The 6,000-nt window shown below is 44.2% G+C and overlaps 1 long non-coding RNA gene across 1 annotated transcript in view; it reads right to left on the reverse strand.

Moving 5' to 3' along the window:
- LOC135116048 (uncharacterized) overlaps positions 1 to 5,790 on the reverse strand; it is a 152,224-nt gene extending 146,434 nt beyond the window's left edge. Inside the window, exon 1 of the long non-coding RNA XR_010276149.1 lies at positions 5,499 to 5,790. This is a non-coding gene — a long non-coding RNA (uncharacterized LOC135116048). The remainder of the gene's footprint in view (positions 1 to 5,498) is intronic.
- Positions 5,791 to 6,000: the final 210 nt, after the last annotated feature.

Here is a 6,000-nt window from a genome sequence, read left to right on the forward strand (position 1 = left end):
TCCAGCAAGAAGGAAAGGTAGATGTTGACAGACAGAGCTCAAAGAGTTTGACTAGGCAAGGTGCAAGCACGGAGGCACAGTTTCGAAGAACAATAGGAGGGACCCCATCAGGTCCATAAGCCTTCCGAGGGTTTAGGCCAGCGAGGGCATATAAAACATCATTGCGAAGAATTTTAATAGGTGGCAAGAAGTAGTCTGAGGGTGGAGGAGAGGGAGGAACAAGCCCAGAATCGTCCAAGGTAGAATTTTTAGCAAAGGTTTGAGCGAAGAGTTCAGATTTAGAAATAGATGTGATAGCAGTGGTGCCATCTGGATGAAATAGAGGAGGGAAAGAAGAAGCAAAGTTATTGGAGATATTTTTGGCTAGATGCCAGAAGTCACGAGGGGAGTTAGATCTTGAAAGGTTTTGACATTTTCTGTTAATGAAGGAGTTTTTGGCTAGTTGGAGAACAAACTTGGCATGGTTCCGGGCAGAAATATAAAGTGCATGAGATTCTGGTGATGGAAGGCTTAAGTACCTTTTGTGGGCCACCTCTGTATCACGTATAGCACGAGAACAAGCTGTGTTAAACCAAGGTTTAGAAGGCTTAGGACGAAAAAAAGAGTGAGGAATGTATGCCTCCATGCCATACACTATCACCTCTGTTATGCGCTCAGCACACAAAGACGGGTCTCTGACATGGAAGCAGTAGTCATTCAAAGGAAAAGCAGCAAAATACCTCCTCAGGTCCCCCCAACTAGCAGAGGCAAAACGCCAGAGGCACCTTCGCTTAGGGGGATCCTGAGGAGGGATTGGAGCGATAGGGAAAGATAAAGATATGAGATTGTGATCGGAGGAGCCCAACGAAGAAGAAAGGGTGACAGCATAAGCAGAAGGATTAGAGGTCAGGAAAAGTTCAAGAATATTGGGCGTATCTCCAAGACGGTCAGGAATACGAGTAGGGTGTTGCACCAATTGCTCTAGGTCATGGAGGATAGCAAAGCTGTAGGCTAGTTCACCAGGATGGTCAGTGAAGGGAGAGGAAAGCCGAAGCTGATGGTGAACATTGAAGTCTCCAAGAATGGAGATCTCTGCAAAATGGAAGAGGGTCAGAATGTGCTCCACTTTGGAAGTTCAGTAGTCAAAGAATTTCTTATAGTCAGAGGAGTTAGGTGAGAGGTATACAGCACATATAAATTTAGTATGAGAGTGACTCTGTAGTCGTAGCCAGATGGTGGAAAACTCGGAAGATTCAAGAGCGTCGGCACGAGAGCAGGTTAAGTCATTGCGCGCACAAACGCAACATCCAGCTTTGGATCGAAAATGAGGATAGAGAAAGTAGGAGGGAACAGAAAAGGGGCTACTGTCAGTTGCCTCAGACTCCTGAGTTTCAGTGAGGAAAAGAAGATGAGGTTTATAAGAGGAGATGTGGTGTTCTACAGATTGAAAATTAGATCTTAGACCGCGAATGTTGCAGAAGTTAATGAAGAAAAACTTGAGGGGAGGTGTCAAGACACTTAGGGTCGTCGACAGAAAGGCAGTCCGACCTGGGAACATTTATGGTCCCCTCCCCAGATGGGGACTCCGAGGCTGGTGTAGGAGTCGCCATGATGATTTTAAAATTTTTGAGTGAAGGGAGTGTGTGTAATTAGGTGCTTGTAGTTTTGTGTGGAGGAAGAGAGTTGTCTTTAGAGGGCAGGCTGTGACTGCCGCCTTGTGTTGTGAGACACAAAGGGAAACGTTCAGTGAGGTCACAGCTGGGTTTAATGATAAGTTCACAGCACCCCCTGAACAGTGCTTTAGACCTCACTGGGAGTAATTATCGTTTCGGCAGGTGTCTATTGCCTCCTCCTACTAATGCACAAGACACTGGGCCTAGAGGATGGGGATGGTCAAGATACTAGGCCTAGAGGAAGGAGATGGTCAAGACACTGGGCCTAGAGGAAGGGGATGCACAAGACACTGGGCCTACAGGAAGGGGATGCGCAAGACACTGGGCCTACAGGAAGGGGATGCACAAGAGACTGGGCCTAGAGGAAGGGGATGCACAAGACACTTGGCCTAGAGGAAGGGGATGCACAAGACAAGTTTTGGCGACAAAATACTGGAGCTGCCGATCCCAGCAGGGTTTAATAAGTCCAAGAATGAGTGCCAGTTTTATCCAACACAAATAAAACTGTAGTTTCTTAATGATTTGAACTACTCCACTACTCCCTTTCTTGTGGGTTTTGTCTTTTAAAGATATTATTTCAAGGTTCCCTCAGGTCATTTTAAGGTCAGGGAATAGCTGCAAGTCAAATGCTTAGTCAAAGTGGCCTTGGATTTGTTACATTACATGGTTGAATAAATAAAATGCTTCCAGCTGGGCGTGGTGAGCCGATCAGTACAAAGAGGGAAATGTATATACGGGAAATCCTCTTTCAGTCAGAGTATTAAAGCAAATTGGAGCGACCTGTATTGTGAAGGTTTCACAACACAGCTTCGGCAGCTGAGTGCTGGGAAGGCTTACTGTTTACCCGTTATTCGAGAGATTGCCCTTGTTACCTTCCAGTCATTCCATTGACGCACCTAAACCCAAACCTTAAAACGTATAAATTTTTTGTTGAGAGATGCCTCGCTGATTGTTAAAGATGCCTCATTGACTGCTGACCGCTGCTAATTGACACATGCCGACAAGAGACACGTAGGAATTACAATCCACTATATCAGAAAAGAGAACGTCAAAGATACTTCAACACTTACAAACAAAGCTTCCCACTTCAGCTCGCTCCTCACCACAAAACTCAGAACGGAATAACGGATAACTATTTTTACACCGCCTCCTCAGCCATAACCTCATGACTCGGTAACACTGCTGCCTGTCACCACCTCACCGCCATCCGCTCCGGCTGACACACACCATCTCATCACACGCTCTACACACGAATAAACGCAACACGCAAAAACGTACTCTATTACAAGGCGAGAACACTGCACAACCACTTACCGCCTCGTGATGCTCTCCACACCACTTCACTGCTCGACCGCCTTCGCTGTCTACCGTCCCGCATGTAATTGAAGCAGACCCGAAACATTTACACCGTCATTCATTTACCAATAGTCGGAAAGGGATATCTGCTGACCTTAAAATCTTGCGCGTCTTCTTACAGAATGCACTGAAACAAGAACCACCACACTTAGACAGAATGACACCACACTAGATAGAATGAATGAATGGAAGGATAGATGGCAAATGCAATTTAATATCAATAAATGCAACGTGCTTAGCGTAGGTAGAGGAAACCCACACAATAGGTACACATTAGACAACCAAACTCTGGTAGGTACAGGGTACGAGAAAGATTTATATTGGAGTTATAGTTAACTCTGAACTCCGTCTAGGGAAACAATGCATAGAAGCCAGAAACAAGGCAAATAGGGTACTAGGATTCATTTTTAGGAGTGTTAAAAGTAGAAGGCCGGAAGTAATATTAAAGTTATACTTGGCGCTGGTCAGACCTCATCTAGACTACGCGGTGCAGTTCTGGTCCCCACATTACAGGAAAGATATAGGTCTATTAGAATCAGTACAGAGGAGAATGACTAAAAGGATACAGGGGATGAGGAGTATTCCTTACGAGGCGAGGTTGAAGCTGTTAAATTTACATTCTTTGGAGATACGTAGGTTAAGAGGGGACCTGATAGAAGTCTTTAAGTGGTATAAGGGTTATAACAAGGGAGATGTAAGCAAAATTCTTAGGATCAGCAACCAGGGTAGAACAAGAAATAACGGGTTCAAGCCTGAAAAATTTAGGTTTAGGAAGGAGATAGGAAAAAAATTGGTTCTCAAATAGAGTGGTAGATGAGTGGAACGGACTCAGTAATCATCTAGTTAGTGCTAGGACACTAGAGAGCTTTAAGAGAAGATTAGACAAGTTTATGGATGGGGATAGCAGATGGAAATAGGTAGGTGTGTTTCATACAGGGACTGCCACGTCGCTTCTTGCAGCTTTCCTTATTTCTTATGTTCTTATGTTCACTTCCTATGTAACGTGTATACTGTGGCGTCCATAGCGAGGCGGTGTGCTACAATCCCGGAGTTCTTCAGGAGGGATTCACAAGCTTCCGAATATAATTGATTATCGTGAAGTTGTAGCTTACCTCATCACTCATATGTTGTATTGTTTTGTAAATAAATATTAAGCATTTGCAATAGACTCATTATTTTCCTTAGAATCTCCAACCACACGTCGAAAAAAGATAAAAAGTTAAAATTATCTGAAACTCACACAGGAGAGAGAGAGAGAGAGAGAGAGAGAGAGAGAGAGAGAGAGAGAGAGACCGTAATATTCTGACATCATTAAAGAAAAGCGGCGATCTTTCAGTGTCGACTTAGGGCTCAACACAGAAAAATCAATCACAACTTAAGACCACCTTGCTGATACGCACCTTAAAAAAGAAAAAGAAAAAAAATGACACGTAGACATCAGCTCGAGTTATTACAAGAGGCGGCAATGGAGAGCGTAAAGAAAGAAACTGATAGAGCGGAGGAGGAGTAGCAGGAGGAGGTCGACGATGGTGACTAGGGGAAGGAAGAAGAGGAGGAAACCAACGATTAGTAAATTTAGTATAATAAGAAGGAACTAGAGGAGTGGGAAGCAGAGAGAAGAAAATGGAGACGGGAAGGGAAGGGACGGGAAGGGAGGGGCAGGGAAAGCCAGTTAAAATGATAATTGGAAGTGGAACGCAATTTGAATATGAATTTTGCTCTGATAAAAAGAAGAGTAACATGATCTTTCCCGGAACAAAAAACGGTCCATCAGTCTATTTATGCACCTGACTGACATCCTCGTAGGTTACATTACAAATGAACACTGTCCACGCGAGAGGCGGTGAGCGAGGCAACATGACTTGCAGCGAAGGGCACGAAATATACAGTAAGCAGAGATAGAGAGGTTTCAGAATCATACTTGGCTCATTCTGACAGATGAAGCAATTTTTCTCGGATAAGTGATGTCGTGTACTTGATATGCCCGTCATTCAATTAACTAACAAAAATAAATAATATAAGAGGTTCGATTTTGGATGCTCCGACTTTGTTTAGGAGTGACGAAACTTGATTAACGAATGCATAAGAAGCAGGACGCATTTACTACTTCAGTTTTGGGACAAAGCTAAAGATGCGAGACTTCGGGTGATCTGGATCAGTCATGAGGAGAAAGGAGTGTGTGGGAAGGAGGATGCTGGAGATGGATCTACCCGGCAGGAGAATGAGAGGAGGACTCGAGAAGCAGTGAAAGAAGGCACGTCTGTAATGGTTGTGACTGAGGAAGCAGCAGAAGACAAGCGCGTATAAGGCTTATCAGCTATGGTAATCCCTAACAGGACCAGCCAAAACAGTACGAAACAGGAGATGCCAAATGTCGCCAACTGACGCTATGAAAATAACCTCGGCTGTTGAGTGTACTATTTCCTTTACATTCGTGTCAGTTTTCCTCACATAAACAAACAGAAAAAGGAAAATATTCCGAACACTTACAGCATCCGTAGTTATTGTTCCTCAAGGCTTCCTTCCCACAGCTGTGACCAGGGTGACGCAGCGCCTGCTGCCCTCATGAAGAGCAGCCTGCCATCACCATCGCTTCACAACCATCACGTCAACACCACCTCTCCGCCGTACAATCCAAGCTGATTCACGAGTCTCCTCAACGCACACTATAGTACACAAACGTCACGAATCAAGGAAATGTGCTCTATTACAACACATAAATATCGCGGAAAAACACCATCACCGGCACTCGCATTGTACAGCCTCCTGCCACTCTGCCCACCGCCGCACTGCCTGACGTAGTAGAACCTCCGTGATGAATCTTACAGTAATCAAAGCAGACTCGAAACAGCTTCACCATCGTTCATTTAGCAGGCTGGAAATGTACATTCGCTGACGAAAAACAATACTTATTTTATTCTATTTATTTTATTCTATTAATTAATTTATTTATACATACACATTTATGCATACACAGAGCATCAGACCGCTC

Source organism: Scylla paramamosain, chromosome 30 (genome assembly GCF_035594125.1).
Source record: "Scylla paramamosain isolate STU-SP2022 chromosome 30, ASM3559412v1, whole genome shotgun sequence".
Lineage (NCBI taxonomy): Eukaryota > Metazoa > Arthropoda > Malacostraca > Decapoda > Portunidae > Scylla > Scylla paramamosain.